The sequence below is a fragment of the Aythya ferina genome (assembly GCF_964211825.1).
Source record: "Aythya ferina genome assembly, chromosome: 1".
Classification (NCBI taxonomy): Eukaryota; Metazoa; Chordata; class Aves; order Anseriformes; family Anatidae; genus Aythya; species Aythya ferina.
The window spans coordinates 79,409,897-79,430,608 of NC_140296.1; the positions used below are offsets into that span (position 1 = coordinate 79,409,897).

At 39.3% G+C, this 20,712-nt stretch overlaps 1 long non-coding RNA gene across 1 annotated transcript in view; it reads right to left on the reverse strand.

The window, feature by feature from the left end:
- LOC311436587 overlaps window positions 1-14,635 on the reverse strand; it is a 208,475-nt gene extending 193,840 nt beyond the window's left edge. Inside the window, exon 1 of the long non-coding RNA XR_014692954.1 lies at window positions 14,315-14,635. This is a non-coding gene — a long non-coding RNA (uncharacterized lncRNA). The remainder of the gene's footprint in view (window positions 1-14,314) is intronic.
- Between the last annotated feature and the right edge of the window lie 6,077 nt (window positions 14,636-20,712).

Here is a 20,712-nt window from a genome sequence, read left to right on the forward strand (position 1 = left end):
GGTCTAGTCCTGCGTAAGATAAATATTTAATATGAAAGAGTCATATTTAATATTAATATCTTAATCGTATAATCTTTAAAGAAGAGAGGGACTGTAAACCACGTCTCCCATGTGAATCTTTGAGCAGCCAGGCTTCAGGGTCTGCACGCTCCTTCTCTCTGACCCATATAACTGTTAACCATTTCCACAGCACTGGTTCATCCTTAAGGTGGAAAGTTTTGGACTAGCCCACCCCAGATGGGCTAGTCAACTTGGAAAAAAGCCCACTTGGACTGTAGCAACACCAACAAAATAAACAGGGACAGGGAGTGGGCTAAAAGATCAGCATGCTCCTGGCATGGTTCTGGCCAGGGTCAGCCAGCACAGTTCCAGGTGGCACCTGGACACAATCTGAGTGTTAGCAAGCTCCAAGAACCTCTTCCATGGGCAGGTTGGATGTAGCATCCCTGTCTTTGGAAAAGTTGGAGAACATAGCTGTTACCTCAGGAGATGTGTCATGCCATGTTGGGCCCGTTTTTTTCATTCGCTAAGTCACAGCCACAGCACTCTGGTCTTGCTTATGGATGAGAATGAGGTTCTGATCCTGTTGGTTATCTTCTGGACATCCTGCTGGATCCCTCACGTCTTGGGCTATTCTGGTAACATATTGTCTTTCATCTGCGTTTTTTGAATGAGAGCTGCATAATGTCCAGATTTCTGTTGGGTTGCAAAGACATGAGTCTCTGAAGCTGGACTCCAAGCCCTGAGAAACCACATCCTTCCCTGCAACACCTCCTGTTTCAGACATTAGCTGCTACTATCTAGGACTGATCCTAATCATACAATACCAGATACATCCATGCTTTACCTGTGAAGTCTGGACACCCAGGCAGGGCTGAGGTAATGAGATAAGCAGTGTCAGGCAGGGCAATGCTGAGCACTGCCATGAGGATGTGCTCTGTTAGACAAAGCATAAGGTTTGGTTGTTAAGAAACATCAGCACAGAAGCATGAAACATGGAAAGCCGTAATGGAGCTTTTTCTCGGTGTCCTTGTTAAGAACCACGTGGATATGTGGCAAGGAAAATTCCAATCTGCACTTGGGGTGCAATGCTAACATACAATTTCTTTCTACTTCACCTCTTTCATAATTAGTACAGGTTGCTATTAATCATTCTGCACAATGTAATGATAATTCAGGACCTTCTTATTTTGGTAGGCCACCTCCTTGCAGGAAAGGAATCTCTACAGTTCAAGCAAAACAGTTCTGGCCTATTAGCTAGGCAACTGAGAAAACACAGAAAACAGGTGTAAGAAAAAACTCTTAACTTATTTAAAATAGCCAAAGAATTAGTCTTACAGATTTACATTGAAAGCTTGGCTGGTGCTAAAAGCTGGGAGTTCACTTGTACAATGCTGAGCTGGCTGGCTAGACTCTCTGACATCTCATTATCTCAACATAATGCTGCATTACTCTGGTGCCCATTCTGTTGTTAGGATAACTCTTCATGATGCAAGATGGTTTTTTTTATTATTTTATTATTATTTTTTTTTGGTTCTGGTTTTGTTTTTCTTTTTTTTTTTGGGGGGGGGGCTTGCTTTTGTTTTTAACAATGCAGAAGTTACTGGCATATTAAAACACCACAGGGCCGCAAAACCTCCCATAGGAACAAACATAACCTAAACATATAACAAACACTCTCAAAATTAGTACAAAATGATCTGACCATAGCTGGTGTCATTACATTTGTGTCATAAAGAGGAAAAGTTGACTTCCATTAACACTGCAGAAGAAAAAAAAATGCCAGAGGCATCTTTTTTAAAGGGAACTGGAAGCATTCCGGTGAATACTTGAAGCTGTGCAAACACTGTCTTAAAAATCTTGCAATGAAATAGTTTCCTATTTATAATGGGAAATTAGAATTTATATTTAATTATGATTTATGATCCATAATGTCAAATAGTAAACAAATTAGAATGTTTCTGAACTCTTAATCTTTTCAGCCATTATATTTGGGATTTTTTCTAACGCATAATATTGATTGATGTTGTTTGTCTATTTGATGATTAACTACTGAAATCAATTTGGAGCTAACTTACTGCAAATTGGTTTTGAAAGTAGATCAAAGAAGGATTTCAGAATGACTTTCTTCTATTTTCTGTCATGCTTGTCTAGTAATCTGAATAAAGAGGATTTTGGAAGATGAGGGTGGTTTAAAGTGGATCATTGGTAAGATACTATACTGTGTACACATCTGATAGATAAGAAATAATTTGATGCTGCATCTCATTTAAGCTCTGAGGAAAAGATCTGTTTTCATTATAGATTCTACAAGACTGAGACTGGGTCTCATGTTAAGAAAGCACTGCTTTTAATTTGTGGGATTTTTTTCTGATTCTGAAGAGTGTGCATTAAAATAATAGTGATAATTGTGATTTAAGATGAAATAGCTACTACTTATGGTGCTGCACAATCTGAGAGGAATAGTGGCTTTCCAGACAAAAGTACATTTAGAACAATGCACTAGCTGCAATTATATGGATACTTCTCCTAATGCAGTGCTCCCACTATCGTAACTTCATTATGCGCCGATCTGCTTAATGAATGTTGCTATTGCACACACAAGCCATCACTTTGATGCTGAGCCCTGTGGAATTGGCTTGAAAACCTGCCTCTTTTTGGCTTGAATAATCTTGAAAGGAAGTGGGGGTGCATGCCCTGGTGTGCTTAGGAGGAGGCCAGCTGTCAATCCAAACTTTGAGGCATGGGCTGGAGCAAGCCAGGAGTGCAGTGGAGGGTGATAAACTTGTGTTTGCATTTCAGATGACACTTTTATATAAAAGGAACACCCATCAATAGTTTATGGAGGGTTAATTAATGTTACCAGCATGTTACAGACATAAATAGGTAGATACAAGCACCCCGACAGAAGGCAGTAGGTGGGGATGAGCTATTGTTTTAGACAGCCTGTTCACCTGGTGGACTTACTCCAGCTGGCTACAGCAATTTATTAAAATGTCTATTAATAATGTAGATAGATGTAAGCTGAATTTATGTACTCCAGATGACTACAGCATTACCTGCAGGGGTTTGGGTATATGTTTGAATCACCTCAGCATGGGTTGGGAGTAGAAGTCAAGTCCCCTGACAGAGATGCCAGGGCTGCTACTGTAAAGCAGAGGGTGAGCACAGGTGTCTAATTGGAAGAACGGGGTTTAAGAGCTCAGCTACATGAACACAAATGTCTTTTGGGGCCCTTCTCTGCAGTGAAGAAGCTGAAGAGGAACACTGGTTTCTGGTCTATGGACTAGTGACATGTTTTCACCAAAAAAAACAACTCACAGGCAATTCATGGAGTTATGACTGGAGAGACTTCTGTTATCCCTTCACCATGAATGTACAGACCTGTTCTTCCTCTCTGTGACCAAGGTGATCTGCAGGGTGTACCTCTCACCTGGTATAACAGGAGAGAGGGAGTGCGTACTCACCCCAAAATAATCTCTAGCTTCCTCCTCCTTTGCAGATTGGAGATAAGGATGTGAACTGCCTGAGGGTGGATACAAAACTGAAACCAGTTTTCCTAGTGTATGCAAGGACACTTTACCTTGCAGGGAATTTTTAAAAGGCAAGCACTGTTCCCATAAAATAAAATAAAATAAAATAAAATAAAATAAAATAAAATAAAATAAAATAAAATAAAATAAAATAAAATAAAATAAAATAAAATCTTACTCAGTTTTCATTTGATTTTGAAGACATTTTCATTCGGGCCTCACTGTCTTCATCTGGGTATCTCAGCAGGAGAAGACTGCTATTCTATGGTGTTTTTAGCCATACCTTAATGACAAGCACCATCAGCCCTCTGCCCACTGGACTGCCTGGACTGCTCTGGATCTCCATCCTGTGGTGCCTATCACACAGTCACAGAATGGTTGAGGTTGGAAGAGACATCTGGAGGTCACCTGCTCCAACCCCCGCCTACAATATCAGGTCAGCAGTAGTGCTGCTTGATGTGAAATCTCCTTTATAGATTAAATCCAGTTCCCTTGGTTTAAAGGTGTATTTAGTTCCTACATGTTACAGGGTAGATTGGCTGGTTGTAAGGCAGGTAGAGATGGACATGTATGTGTGTGGAGTAGAAAGGGAAGGTGAATGCAGAGAGAGAAAAACAGCCTGTGTTAGCACAGATCACCATTATATCTCCCAGAGCACAGCAAGACCTGATTCTCTGACTTTTCAGCAAAGCTTAGGCATGCATTTTTAGAAACCTTTTTTTCTAACTGATCAGAGAGTAACTGGAAAAGTATACTTTTAAATGAATATGACAATTTTAGTCTTTCACAGCAGTATTTTTCTGAGTAATGTTAAAAGTGGTCCTGTGATGTCTACCTACATAATTAACCTCTTGCCCACTTACAGCTTTCCTTTTGTAAGCCTGCATCTGCTGCTGATACACATGGGTAAGATTAATCCCATTAAAAATGTTATGCTAATTAGAATTTGCCATTGACCTTTAATTTTCATGTAGACCGTGGCTTGCAGGAATCTTTTTCACTTATTTCATAATAATTCTGCTTAGTGATACTGCACTGTTTCTTTCAGTAAACCAGCAGAGAAGTCATCTCTTTTTTTGTGGGACACTCTTTGGTTTCCTGCTCTAATGGGGACTCAGATCAGTTTTCTTCTCATTCTCTTCTGAGGATTTCAGAGGGGTTGGAAACCAGATTTTCCTGGATCTGTTTTCTACATGCTACTCTGTTAGAGACAAATGCAAAGGGAACAAATCCAAATCACAAATACAGCTGTCATTACCCCACTCCCTAACCTGTCTTGCATATGACACCCTCCCTTCTCTTGTTACTGGGGGCATCTCTAAGGCTTCTGTGAATGGACTTCTTCCCAGCAAAACTTAAAGCTCCATCTACAGTACATGGTTGGATTTACAATGGAAATTTACAGTAGGATTTGTAGAAAAAGGTCCACTCGCAGAGGAAAAATTCACAGGCTGGGGGAATAAAAGAGGTTTTGTTATTGTTATTATTTCTTTGCTTCAAGAATGAAAAGGGGGTGCTATTATTTCAAAATGGGGATCATCAGGCAATTTAACATTCAGCACACTGTAAAGAAAACACAGGGTGTCAAAGAACAACAAATGAAAAGGCAGGCACTATTCAGAGAAGCATGTAAGTTACTGTAGATTATCTCTGTAAAGTATAAATGTAGTCCATAAAGCAAGAGTGACTGCTCCTTATAAAAAGCAGCAGGAATTTTTATCTTTCTTATACTACACACTGCTTCACCAGGTGCTATACTAGTTTGTTTTTATTACACATTTTGTGTGGGAGTTTATACATGTGGAGAGCTTGTAGCATTAGCCCAGACGTGACTGAGTGATGAAAGATATCTTGCCTAGTAGAAATGAAAATAGGAATTGTAACAGGGAAGATCTGGTTTGGGGAGAAGCAGGGAAGAGAAGGAGTGAATTATATTTTCAGGAAAGCAAACCAAACAACTAGAATTCAAGATACAATGACCAGGAACCAGATTTTTATCCCATCACCAACAATGTGAATTAGGACTAACAATAGGGATTTAAATAATAAATCCTGATGATGCTGAAGAATTACTGCAGATTTTTTGTGCTACCACTACTAAGATCACAAATTGACCACTCATGCTAAAATCTGTCTTTAGAAACAGGGGAGGTCTTGCTTCTCCACAATCACAGTAAGTGTCCTGCCCAGCCAAACTGTGTTAATTATGGAAGAGAGTCCTTGTGATAAAAAATTTCAAACAAATTTTGTCGGGTTGATCATAGACAACACAGAGCTTGTTCTGTAGCAAAAGAATGACTATTTAATTTTGCTAGCATATGTAATCAGTCTGTAAGTACAGCTACTGCCTTGTCATCGGTGAGCAATAAACAACTTACACCCATTTGATCATTAGGCAAAACATGGCAAACTAATTTCTTTCTGATTGTCTGGAAACATATTATCCTCAAAAGAGACCTTAATGTTTTCTTTGGGCAGACTAGCTTCTCAGCAGCAGGAGCCAATATAGAGTCAGGTAGTATAGTCAGGTATTATGATATAGGAAAACCTATATTATAGATGAAATAATAAAATAATTCACTCTGTAGCTGAAATTTTGCTAAGAACTCTGTTGCAAGTAGTGAGCCATTCTGTACATGTTCATTGCTATTCTAATTCTTGCTTTTCTTTCATTTTTCTTTTAATGGCTAAGAAAATAATTTGGCCATCTTCTCTGTATTACTGATGTGAGCCTCAAGGATTTGCAGAATTATTCCAGCTCACATTAGCTTAAATATATAGAACCCAACAGTTATCATTTGAAAATTTGTGCCAACTAATTCAGGTGACGTCAACCGCTATTACTCGATGGAACTGATTCAGGAATGTGTGCACATACTATTTCCATAAATGTTTTGATTGTCAGACTTTACATTTCCTTATTTGCTAGTATTAATATTTTGTATCAAATAAAGTTATTAATTAATTGACCTTTTGTTATACCTAAATCTCAGTACATATTATAGCAGTACTATAACACTGCACAAGCATGAGTTTCGTACTCAGTAGCTGAAGTGTTTTAAGGTGTCTCCTGTTTGGATTACAATAAGTTGAATTAGAGGCTCTGAATAAAATTTTCAAAGGTGTCTAGCATGGCTCAGGAATTTACACCTCATTCTGCTGATAGACCTATGTGGTATTTGAGGTCTAGTGAAAAAGGCGTAGAACAGAATTGAAAATTGTGTCAAAGACACCAAAGAGTCAAACAAAGACAAAAGTCAGATTTGCACAATCTCTCCTAACAGGATTGACATTTCCTAGCCAGTTGATACGGGGAGGCTGGAGTATTCAGAAAGTAGAAAATCAAAAAAGAAAGCTTTTAATAGGTGAGATTTTCTTTTACAAAATGGTCTGTGTGGTGAAATAGCAGGAGATGCACTGTATAGCTCGGTAGCACCACCTTGTGTATGAGAGCTTGCTTTGCTCTCTGAATTACCTGTGTCTGTGCAGCTTTTAATATACTTAGCACAGTAGCAGTGTATTATATCATGCATATAGAAAATGAAGGATATATCCGTTCTAGAGGAAATGAGGTATTTCTCACAGCTAGTAACCTCCACATGCACACAGTATTGATATGATGGTATTTTTCAGATCGTCTCCAGGACTGTATTAGTTATAGGCTGCTTTTAAGAAGAAGCTTTTCTCTGGAGTAGAATAAGCAACTCTGAAGGATTCTGTGAAACATTTACAATAAAATTAATTTTTTTTGAGAGTCTGTTACCACAATATAAATTTAATCTATACATAATTCACAAACCACTGTATGAAACTTGTTCCAGATTCCAGTAAGGCTGGAGCAATTTTCCCCACAAGGACAAAACTGAGTGCCCATGAAGGTTAGAAGCTGTTTCTAGATCAAGATAAAACTTTATCTAAATACTGTGTTCCTTTTCTTTTTCCATTTTCAGTACTTGTTTAGCCCAGCTTGCACTCTGAACCTTAGAGTTGGACTAAAGCTGTCAATTGCACACATACCTTATAGCCCTGTGAAAAGGTGGATTTCAGTGCTAAGCAATCTGAAAATAGAAGGGCCAAAAGGGTCCAAGGCTAGGAACAAAAAGTATGATGAGAACTCGCACATCTTCAAACTGAGAGAAACCTTGCTCCTATTTCTGAAACAGGAAATATCTTTGGTTGAAATGTGCTCAATGGGGCAACCTTGAGTCTGCCAAAAGGTAACAGACATACTCGTGAGCTTGACACTGTCATTGTCTGCATCTAGGTAAATTCTGAGCAGTATCTGGCCTGTAAGTTTTGTAACTTACTCTGCAAAAATCTCCACTTGCATTTTAGGATTGTAAGGTAACAAAGATTCTTATGTAAGTTGTCTAAAGTATTTTACCAAATATAAACCTATACTTTGTAAATAATACAAAATTTCATTTTGGCACCCAGATTTAGTAGTCTTCAATGTGCCCTGCATACCTGCCTTTGTTGCTTGGGGTAGAGGTAACTCTGGAAAAAAAAAAAAAAAAAAGAAAAAAAAACAGCTTAAACTGTGTTCAGAATCATGGAAATATAAAAGGCATGAAAATAAGCCCTGCAGTTTAGTTATTCTCTGAAGCAAGACTGTTTTCAGTGATGTAACTACAAGAAAACATATTTAAAAGATTCTTTCTTAAAAGATGCACACAAACAGTTAGTGGCTGATTTTCTTATATAATGTAGTTCTCTAACAATTATGGCAACATACTACTGGTGCCACCACACTCAGTAATTCTCATTTTTCTACTAAATTTTCAATAGTACACAGCACTAACTACCGCAAAATCAGTATTTGTTATTGGATAATACATTTTCTTCACATTTATACCAGAAAGAAATGATTCTTTGCATGATGGTTTCATTCCGATACCCTACCTAAGCAGAACTCTGTGTGTTTCAACACCCAGACCAGAAGGCAGGTTGCATGATTTCATTGCCAACATACCCTGGCAGTAATTGTTGTGTGGCTTCTGTGTTAAAAAAGTTCATTTTGTTTCCAGTCAAAGGTCTCTTCTGCTCTACCAGACTTTTACAACCTGTATTCCAGGGCTTTATGGAATGCTGCTAAGCACATGCTGACTGTGAGGCTAGCAAATGGATATGTCCAACTGTGCTCTTACCCCTGCTGTGACCGTACCTCAGGTGAGCACATCTGAGTTAGCTTAATCTAAATGCCTGCAGTGGTGGTAGCCAGGGAGCTGCAAAAGCTGTGACTTGGTAAATACTGAGTACATCTTAACCAAATGCTTGGAGAGTTGGACCATGCTGAGGCCTAGGCAGCCATGTAGCTGGCTTCAGCTGGCCTTAGCTAGGTAATAATTAGTTCTCATAAGGTTGTGTCAGTTGTATTCACTGAGCTGACTGCTGAACAGACATACCTGAGCTGACTTACGTTCAACATCTACCAGTGAAAGTGGCATTTTCCTACCAGTTCTTTTGTCAGCTAACTCAAGCCAATTAGACCTAGAAATTCTTCCAAGACAGTCCATTTTTTCCTTCCTGTAATTGAATAAACTCATTAGTGCTATCACTGCAAGGACAATAAAACCACTTGCTTCTAAGGAAAGTGATGAAATTAAAACTACATTAGTCACTAGAGAGGTGGTACTTGTGTCTAAAATCAAATACTAGCCAATTCTTTGAGAGACAGGTGGTTACCATGATTTACAAAAGCTGTCTCCTTTCATGTCAATATAGCTTGCATTTCTTCTTCTTTCCTGAGTTACACTGTTGGCTAGAGCTGAAAATGGGCAGCTGTCAGTGACAGATTTAAATTACTATTCTTTCTGTATTGACACTAAAGACTTTTGACATGATAGATTAGATCATCAGTGCTGTTTCTCTGATCAAAAATAAACTCAATAGCAAGAAAGTCTGTGCACCCTTATTGCTGCAGTATCACTCAAGGCCCAGCTCACACACACTGTTTACTCATGCCCATTTAAACATTGAAAATCACACCCTCTTAAACTGAAGGCATGTCAGCCTGCCTACAGTCTGCACCACACTTTATACGAGGAAACCAAGCATCCACTATAATTAAAAGTTATTCAGAGTCAGCTACAGAAGATAAAAGAGCACTCTGGAGGCTGTGGGAGGCAGGTATGCTTTGACTATTGCCGTGCATATCAAGAAGCCTGCCTAGCAAGTGCTGCTGCATTTCTTGTATTAGCTTGTTGTGTTGCCTGGGCTTTCGGAGCACTAACATCTACCTTGTCTCTTGAGTTGGCCTTGACAAGTTTTCAGGCTAAATATGCTCTGGCTTCTAGTATTTTCCATTGTACACAAGGATATTCGGAAGCACCCACACCTGCAAGGTTTTCTAGCTAGTTTTCAGGGTCCACTTGATGGATTTGCAACAGAAAATACAAAATGTTGTCAAGAGTGTTGAATGAGGACTGGCTTTCCTGAGTCAAGGACTCCATGAATGGCGTGTTCTGAAACTCTATAGCAGTTGTAGTGCACCTGGCAAAAATGTTTTTGTAACCCTATTTCTTTGATCCTGCTCTGTCAGCAGCATTGCTAGACACAGAAGAATTTCATTCTGCAAGAGTAGGTACATTTTAAAACTACTTCCAAAAGTATGAAGGTCAGGAAGGTGACTGGGAGTAGTTAGTATGGATTTATGAAGGCAAAATCACACCTGACCAACCTGATAGTCTTCTATGACAAAAAAAAAAAAAAAAAAAAAAAAAAAAAACTAGCTTCATGGATGAGAGGAGAGCAGTGGATGTTGTTTATATTGATTTAGCAAGGCTTTCAACACTGTTTCCCATAACATCTTCATAGGAAAAACAGTGAAGTGCAACTAGACAAATGTGCAGTGAGATAGACCGAAAACTGGCTGAACTACTGGGCTCTGAGGTTTGTGAACAGAAGCACAAAGTCCAGCCACAGAGTAGCCATTGCTGGTGCCTCCCAGGGGTTGAAACTCCATCCAGTACTGTCTAATATCTGCATTACTCACCTAGATATGCAGAGACGGTCCTGCAGCAGATGTGGGACACAGTGGACCCTTAGGAAATTTGCAGGCAGATACAAAATCGTGATGAGTGGTCAATGCACTGGATGGGGGTGCTGTCATTCAAAAAGACCCAGGCAGGCTGGTACATCTCACAATGTTCGGCAAAGGAAAATGGCAAGTCCTGCACCTAGGGAGAAATATCACAGGCATATGCTGGAGGCTTATCAGCTGCAATGCATCTTTGCAGAAAAAAGGCTTTGTGGGTCTTATGTAGACCAGGGTGACCATGAGCAAGCAATACACTACCAAAGCAGGAGTTTCGCCACAGAGGGAGTGAAACTCTTTATTGCTAATATGTCTTCTTTGTATTAACTTTGTGTGTACTTTTGTACATAAGGGAAGTACATAAGTGTGCATAAGGGAAGAACCTGAATTCCTTCCACAGCATCTGTTTTTATGAGACAGTGAAAGATATATCTAGGACATATGTATATATATATATATATATATTTTTTTTTTTTTCTCTCTATTCTCTAATTTTCTGTGTATTCTCTTAAACACATTTTTCTATGACAAATTAGAGACCAGCATCTGACTCTCCCAGTGACCTTGATAGGTGGCTCTGGGTCCTGGTAATATAGATGGGCATAAACAGCTATACTTCCACTTCACGTTTGCACAAAGGCAGTCCCGAGTTGAGTAAATGCTAACAGTGAGGGAGCATAGACCTGGAAGCCTAGCTGTGAGCTGCTTTGTTTCTGCAGATGTCACAGGAAAGTGGTGTTCTTCACAGAGAGAGGCTGTTGGAGGAAGGGTAGACCAGGAACATATACATAAGCTTCCACCAGGATGCTTTGTCTAGCCACAGACTTTTGTTCTCCTGTATTAAGACCAAGAATTAAAAACATTGTAGTAAGCTCTAAATTGGTAGTCCTGGTAGCCTGAACCCCACAGTGTCACAGACTCAGTGTTCCTGTGTTACAGCAAGCTAAAAGGCCAGACTGAAGAGAATGTCCATAGATGATCTGTGCTCTCTGTGTAACTCAGACTCCATTGGTCAAAGAGCAGGGACTGGTACTAAGAGATAGTGACAAAGAAACCTGGGAAACAGTGGGTAGGATTTGGCTTGGACTTTAAGAAACTAAATGTATGCATCTATATGTCATGAGTTTTGTGCCTAAGCTCCCATTTTAATTAACTGGGTGTAGTTTAAATATAGTTATGTAGAGCCTATTGGTCAGTAGGCCATTTCTGCCTGAGATTCTGCCGCCTTTCCAGAAGGAGATGAGTCTGCCTTACTATAATACTTGCATGTTATAGCCTCTCTGGTGTCATTGGATATCTATGTTTGGACAGCTGGATTGCTTGCTGGGTATAGACCATGATAGGAGTAGAGACAGACATTCAATCAAGCCAGAGCTGGTGTCTACATAAGGATAGACTGGCAGGACTAGAGAGGCAAGCCAGCTACTCCCAAGAAAGATCTGGTATAAACTGAGATGTCCTCAGGTGTCTCAGACACTTGCACAGGCTGGAAAATTTGTCACTGGACCTATGGAAAAATCTATGCTTTCCTAGAAGGACAGCTGTAGTTGGTCTGGGTATCAAAGGCATCTCAAACAGTATGATGTGAGGACAACTGGATTGTATTCCCAGTATTGCTCTGAGAGAGGTAGTGTTATTGGCAAGCATACAGTTGCTATACAATGGAAATTATCTTACCTTTTCTCTACTGTAATAATTTTTCTGCTAGTGGTGTCTCTACAGGTAATATTTGCATGAACAAGTGTCATCCTTCAGGGCATTTGCAAAATCTTTACTTTGTCTCTTCTCTTATGATGCTTTGTTACAGAACTTTTTTTTTTTTTTTTCTATTCTCCAACAGCTGGCTGGAGACCTTCTGGTATGGAGAATAGGGAACAGGAAGTAAAGCAAAGTTGTGCATTGATGATATAAACTGCCAGATGAAAAAACATGCCTTCTGAAACTGTACAAAGCCCTAGTGTTTGCTCATAAATGCCTCATGGCTGAACACATGAATAATGAGTGCAGTGGTGCTGCTAGTCACTCAAATGGAAACTGGGTATTACAGAAGAAAGAAAAATAAATAAAAAATAAAATAAAAAAAAAAAAAAAGGAAAAAGAGTTCTCCCCACATAAGCACTATGGGGGGAGTGTGGATGCAGAGTGTTGCTCTGAGGGACAGAGCATTCCCCTGAAGCCTCCCCTGCTACATGACACCACGCCACAGTAGTTAAGTCATGCTCTTCAGTATGTTGGAGACTTGTATTTGTTCATTGCTTTTTGTCAGTCACAGCTATTTGGAGGAGACACTTGCCAATGAAGTGCTGCTCAGGAGAAGGCAGAAAATTCAGTAAATGAACATCTAAGAGCTCAAGGTGTGAAAGTAGATATCAGTGGCCTCATGTCTGATTTTTTCCTTTCTAGTGATTTCCATTTTATCTGCAACGTATGATTTGCTAGCTCTTATTTTCACTTTTATGCTTTCTTGTCCTAACCTAACAAAATCAGAACAGGTACCTTTCAGTCTGCTGAATACCTAGTGATATCTAAAATATCTATATTGCTTTTTAAAGAAAAAGACCCTAAATTTGGGTCAAAACTGCCATACTGATGATATTTTAATCTAGGAAATTGCCATCTGATGTAATTTACTCTGCATTTTGACACTACTTTAGCCATGAAACTGTTTTCATCACAAAATACAAAACATCATTAAATACTTAGCCTTTTCTTGGATTCTTTTTAAACTAAATCTTGCATTTAATTTAGATTCATTTTACATTGACATTTCAGATTGGAAGATGCTTGGAGACTGGTTTTAGTACTACAGCTATAATTTACTCTGGATGCTACTATAGCCTTTCCATGCCAGCTACTTTGTTTCCAGAAAATACTTTAGGGCTTTATGTCTGCTGTGCAGATGGATGGCAGACTTCATGCCTGTGTAAGAGTTACCTGCACTTGTGAGACTCCGCACACTGCAGGGGATGTGCACTTGCTGCTTGGGAGACCACTTACAACCACAAGTCCTGCCGTTTGGCATGAGAAGAGTAAGATTTTGCTCATTTCTTTGTTTTTATAATTCACTTCATGGTTTCTGTTGTTTCAAACCTTCACATAAACTGTACCCAAATCCTGAGGAGAAAAACAACAACAACAAAAACTCATTTACAGCTCACATAAAAGGATTTTTCTCTGAGGACTTGTCGCGTTAAGGGGTGTAGCTGATTAACCGTTACGGGCCCGGTCAGATTCAGGGTACTGAACCAGTCAGACATTCACCAAAAACACATTAACCGTCTGGGGGTCCAGTCAGACATTCACCATCAACGCATTAACGGCCTGGGGGTCCGTTCAGACATTCACCAAAAACGCATTAACCATCTGGGGGTCCGTTCGGACATTCACCAAAAATGCATTAACCGCCTGGGGGTCTGGTTAGATTCAGAACACTGAACTATCACGGATAACCACCCTCACCCTCGTTGCACTCAATGAGAGTTATCACAATGCAATCAAGTATGGTTTATTACAGCAACAGATAATCAGGTTCTTTTGGATTGCCGGTGATAGTGACTGTCTGCAAAATCAAGCTAGTATGCATAAAATACACAGGTGTTATAGGTGTTATAGATGTTATAGATGTTACAGGTGTTTATAGGTGTTACAGATGTTACAGGTGTTACAGGTGCGCAGCCTAGAAATAAACGCGTTAAAAAGGATCAGAGACTCTATAGAGATTTATAAGCAAGTATTTAGATCTCACCCAAAGGCGTCCCAATGGGGGGGGAAGAGAGGCTCAGCCCGTCGACTGATCCCAGGAGTCAGGAGGTCCTAAGGATGTTGTCCTCGGGATGGTATCTCCCCTGACGGTGGTATCTTCCCTAACATCCCCTTTCTCTTGGGCCAATTTATATTATTTTCTATCTTTTAGGTGGAGCTTGAGTGGCTCTAGTCAAGCATATCTTAGTTATGATTGGTGTAAAGTTTTCCCGTCTCCGTTTAAAGTAATAGGCTCCGAGAAATTCAGAGCGCATGCTCAGTGAGGGGTGGTCGCACCTTGGAGGCGGGTAGCTTTTGGGATGGAGGTGTGTTTTGGTATTATAATGATATTATAATGAGCAAAAAGTACACTAGGGTACAGCATTTGTCAAAACATGACAAGTCTTTGGCTTAGGGTGGCAAAAAGTGCAGCTTTGTGCACAAGAACAATCGAGGTCCCATCTGATTACAGAGCCTAGCCGTGGTGTCTCCACTCCACTCTATGCTCCGTGCTGTTCCTTAGAGCTAGCACACCAAGTTTCCCCAGCGCGATAGCATCTAAGGCTGGGAGCCTAGGGAACGCTCAGATAAAGCAGTTATGCCCTACCCTGAAAGCCTCTTCAATGCTGTACCTTTTCCTTAAAAATGTGAATGTTAGTTTTATTTTCCTAGTTACTTCAGGCATTTACACCACAGGACTGTGCTCAAGTTATGGCAGAACTGAGGAAAAAAGTATTCATATTTAACCTCTGGAGCCAGCCAGTCTTATTGCTGACCTTCTTGCAAATTTGTGCTGTGCAAAAACCTACTGGCTACTTTTGTTCTTTGTTGGCATAAAAAAAAATGCTACTAAGGTGTTTTACTTCCCTGTCATTTGTCATCTCCCCCCTCCTTTCCAGCCCCTGAAATTCATTCTTTCCCTACCTGTCCAAACCAGTAAAATGCCTATTCATCTCCTTTCTCAAGGGCGCTAGAGTTTCAAGTCAGCCTTTTCCTTTCTTTCCCTAGACCTGGACAAAAAAAGGAAAAACTTAATTTAGTGAAAAACAATGAAATTTCAACATTCGTTTCATTCTACATTTGAATGAATAAAAAGTGTGCAAGGGAAAAACACATGTTAGGGTAGGCAGTAGCCCTGCTAACAGCTTATGCACCTTCACCAGAAAAGTCTGTACCTGATTGATGGCATTAGATACTCATGCCATAATAACAGACTTGTTGTCTTGCTGGAAATTGGTGGGACCGAGTTTGGGTATTTGTTTTTGACAACACTTATTTCTTTGTTACCTACTGTGTTAATATTCAAACTAAACAGAAGAAGCCTAAGGAGATTTGTCTTTGTGCCTTAAATTAAATTGGTTTACTGTAGGCCACCCATTAGATTAGATAAATAGTTTGGGAGAGGCCAGTCTGTTGTGTTTAAGCACTATTTAACAACTTTCTAGGTCTCATGCAAGTCTGAAGGGAGATTTGTAAGTGCAGTGCATAAATGATAAACAGGAATACATACAACCTTTGACATAAATATACAACATTTAGGTTTTGAGGTGACACCCTTTTGGGGTACATATAGCACAGTATCTAAGAAGCAATGTTTATCTGTTTTACTAAAATGGAAGAAGACCTTCCTAACCTTTCCTTACATGCTTTTCTATCCATACCCATATTCATATGATACTCCTCACACATGTCTAAATCACTCGACTCTGAAAATGTTTCTGTTATATATTATGTGAAGCATTTACATAAACAATATACTTTTCCTTTTAAATTTGATTTCTCAAAACAGACATCTTATACTGGATGTTCAAACTTGCTTTTAGAACATTGATCTGTACAAGTACTTCTGCTAACAGAAGGTGAGACGGTGTTTTAGATTTATCTTCACATTCACCAGGAATGTTTTGTAAAGTTATTTCTTCAGGACTTCTTTACAAATGCAGCTGTTTTGCCAAAGAAAAAGTTTATCAAATACTTGGATGTACATAGAAATGTTTTTGAATGGAGCTGAAACCGCAACATAAACCCTGACTGTAGGTGAATAATTGCAAAATAACATGAAAAGTGCCCTATCCAATACAGCTTGCCAGCAAGTGCTTAGTCAAGGGATATATATATATATATATATATATATATATATATATATATATATATATATAATTCTGGTACTGAAATCAGTGGTTCCATCACTCAAGAGTAGTGTACACATCTTATTCTTACACAAAGTTTGATTTAAAATGCTATAATGAGGTTGTTGGAAAGAGTTCTGTTGACTTCAGTGGACTTTGGGTCAAGTCCTTTGGTCCCAGACCAACAAAGAATCTCAAGGAGACCTTTCATACGTTCAGATACACATTGTACTTGAAGGGATTTATTGGATGCAGACTTCCAAAAGTTATTCTGTAACTCATACTTATTTATGTTTTGCTACTTCCTCAGAGTTCTTGTAAAGATACAGGTTTTGACAGATCAAGAGACTCCATGTATTCAGAACAAAAAGTTCTCACCAAATTGAAAACAAAGGCCAAAAGCATATCACACTAAATAACCCTACTGAATGACTGAATTTTTCACCCTATGTCTTTTTCTTTCCCAAGCATCCAAAGGGTTCTCTTCCACTATGTGTGTAAAGAAGGGATACCATGGATTTGAGAACAGAAGGCAGTGTCCACAGTCCTGTGGTAATTCTTCGAAGTAACCATCTAATACAGATTAAACTCATTGAAATGGATGTCTCTCCAGGTTGAAAAAGTGATGGATTTATTCAAAATATAGCCAAAGGAAATTTTAAATTTATATTGGAAAGGGAGATAATACACAAAAAGTAGTAAAACAGGTCATGAAAAAATCTTTAAAGTGTAATCAATTACAGTTACTAGTTATATGAGCTTGGTTTCATATTTTTTTTCCAGTGGTGCAGTGCCATCATACAACATAGGAGATGGAGATGAAGCACTAACATATCTCTGCACTTGGCAAGAAGTAAAGTCACTGAGGATACAGAGACCTGCTTTACTTCTCTTTTCAGTGGTTAAGCTCAAAACTGAGAATCTCAGCTTTGTATTCAGCTGTGACCTGGGACACTGAAATCACACCAAGTCCACAGCATGTAAACATTTGTGAGGTGAGATATACTGCTCAATGCATTCATGGGTATATCACATATGACATGATAGCACATGCTTATATAACTCCCACTGTTACCATCTTGACTATAAGACCATAACTTCCCAAACTGTCTGACTTTGCAAATCCAGAAGTGAGACTTTTATCAACCCATCCCATTCAGCATTACCCCAGTCTCTTCTGGGAAACTTCAAGTACTTTATATTAAATTCTTAGTAGATCAGAGAATGTAAACTGCCTTTACATCTCTTTTCATTTTCAAGTGTCGTCTACACTAATCCCTCACAGGAAACTAATGCACTTTTTTGAAGGAACAGGTCACAGAACATCCTCTAACAGAAAGCCAAAATACAAGAAGATAAAAAGCTTGACTGCAACAAAGTGTGTGCCACTGAGAGATATCACACAGGATGTACAATTGTGTACACTAACAGCCTGTTCTTGGCCCAACAAAGTAAAATGCTGTAACTTTGGTTGGAAGAATTGACGTAAGTCATGATTAGACCATAACATATCCTAATGACCATGACATATCCTAATACATAGATACTAGGTTGTGAGACATGAGTTTAAATCCCCTCTAGCAGAAGAGGAATTCTACTCATGTTTCTCAGACACACCAGATATACTATCTACTGCATTATGAAACAAAGACTGGGAGGAAATTGACTGCATTACTCTGTGGATGAGATTCTTTTTCCTCAATATTAGTCTTTGGTGCTATATCAAACACCTAGGATTATTCCACATAAATCCCAGGTAGCACAGCAGAAAGGTCCAGGTCTCTCAGAGATCCTTTACCAAATTTACTCCCATGTGGATGCCTCAGATAGCACTGGATATATCAGATAGCACTGGTGCCTGTGCTGAGACAACTGAAGAATATCCTCTTGGTTTTCTGAGCTGGAGCTGCTGTAGTTTTCTAATTTCTACAGGAGAATTTCCAAGCTATAAACATGAATTGAGGTAAGCTCTTTGTCAAGATGAGGAAAGAAACAGCCTTATCCCAGACCTTGGCATCATCTTTGCTGAGTTCCACTTACAAGTATTTAACTTGGAGCTGGACGTTTCATCAGGTGACAGATTATGCAGACTGAAGGGTAGGCAAGCAATCTTCTGATGTGTAATTAAAGCAAGATTGAACCAGACTTAAAACAATCCCCAGGAGTGGCAGGTAAAAATAATTGTTCCTATTGATGACTATTAATTTTAGCCTGTTGCATTTATTTAAAGACAAATGATGTCTGCTTATACACACATCACATACCTAGGCAAGCACAGCAGGATGCACAATCAGGGAGCTGTTACTGATGTGAAGGTTAAACTTAAGGTACAGTCATTCCTTTCAAATTTTTCTTTTATTATTTTTTTTCCAGTACACAACTCTTTTTACTTTCTTATGTAAATTTTTAAGGACAGCAGGCCTAATTCTGAGCACATTTAAGCAGGTATACATAAGAAATAATTTAATTGGGCCTAATTTTTTCACATACATATCTTCTGAAGGTCTTGCTGTCATTTTAATATTCGATTGAACACATATAGCATTTGAAATACAGAGGAGCTGAAAAAGGCTTTTAAGCAAAATCAAAAATTAGTGAAAGGGTCATTAGCCCATATCTGCATTCAGAATTTTCTTTTTCTATGGAGACAAATTCTAAATTGCTCAAATTAATACAAGATTTTCACAGGCTTCTCTAGTCACAACATAATGAATCATATACCAGTAACTCACTTGGTGTGTCTTAGTTAACTGCCCTTCATCACCATGGCACTGCTATTACATATCATTGTAACCAGACATCCAGATTGGCACCAGTGTTTTCTGCAGATAAGAATTTCAGCTGATCAGTTAGATATGCTTAAAAGAGCATAATCGCTGCCCTTGGGTTACTTTAATCTCCACATCTTTGTGTGTATGTGAAATATGCCATAACTGTCTTCTCAGTTCTACTGTGTGAAAATTTTAAGTCATTTTAGCTTTAGAGTATACTTTATATGTATAAGGCACTTGATTTATATGCTTCTGAAACTTCCTAACATTAAATGGAAACATGTTCTCATCTGTTGGTTAGTCCTTGAGCTGGTGAGTCCTTGAGCTTAATCTTCTTCACCATTATTTGCAGTTATGTTCAGCCTTTGAGAACTGGATGGGGAGAGGTATGGGCAGAGGCCCACTACCTCCTGATTTCATTCATGTTCCCCAGTGAAGGGAATGAAACTGCAGCTGTGTCCGGTTGATAGCATTTAAGTGATAATCAGATGGAGAGGGGATATAAAAGCAGCCTGGATATGGCAACTCCCCTTGGGGAAGAGAAACCCTGAAAAGAGTGAAAGAAGGAAAAGGAGAACACTATTATAGTCCCAAGCTGGGAACCTACTGATGACGTTAATCAGACTGAAAAAGGCCTGGTTCAAACTTTTCCAGCAGAAAACCTATATGTGGTTGCTGCAGGGATGAGGGATATGTTAACTGTTTGATTTTGCCCCAGTGTCAAATACCCTGCCTGAGAGTTGTTTGGGGAACAGCTGGACCTCTGAGATGGACAGCCATGGCCAAGCTCTGCTCCTCTTTTCTCCTGCCCCATTGTCTTTTGTGTCACCTGCAGAGGAAAAGGGAGAGAGAAGACAGCAAAGCTCCAGCCCTTTCTTTCCTAGGACTGCTATGGTGCTCATGCAGCCTCTTTCCCTGTGCTGGGAGCAGCAAGGTGTGAGAGTGAGCAGCTGGGTGCACAGAACAGGGCTGCACTGCCTGTTAGTGCTGCTGAGGCACTGGCTTCATCCCAGCACACCGAGTGCTTCACAGGGGATGGTATTGGGTTCTGCTTTGCTGGTACAGGGAGTGGGCACTGACTGGACATAGAGGCATGCTGAGTTCCACGAGACTCAGAAGCACCTCTTGTTCTCACTTATTTATCTTTCCTACTGCTTAAAATTAACAAAGCTTTTTACCACAGCTAGGTCTGGGTGTAAGCGTGGTTGGAAGAAATAAAACTCCCAGTGAAGGAAGGGTAACATTTGGGAGAAGAAAAGCTACATGGGTGTTCAAATCACTGTGAACAGAAATACTGAGACCAGGAAAGAGAGGTTGAAAACTGAAGTCCTCTTTAATATGAAGTCTACTGAAAGAAGAAATAGCGTTTGAAAAATGTGAGATATAATGGTTTTATTGGAAATGAGACAAAGAAAAGAGAAACCAGAAGAAAGTTTTTACAAGTGTTTATACAGGATTTGTGATAAATCTCTGACTGTGGGTTGCAGCTTACTTGGTGCTAA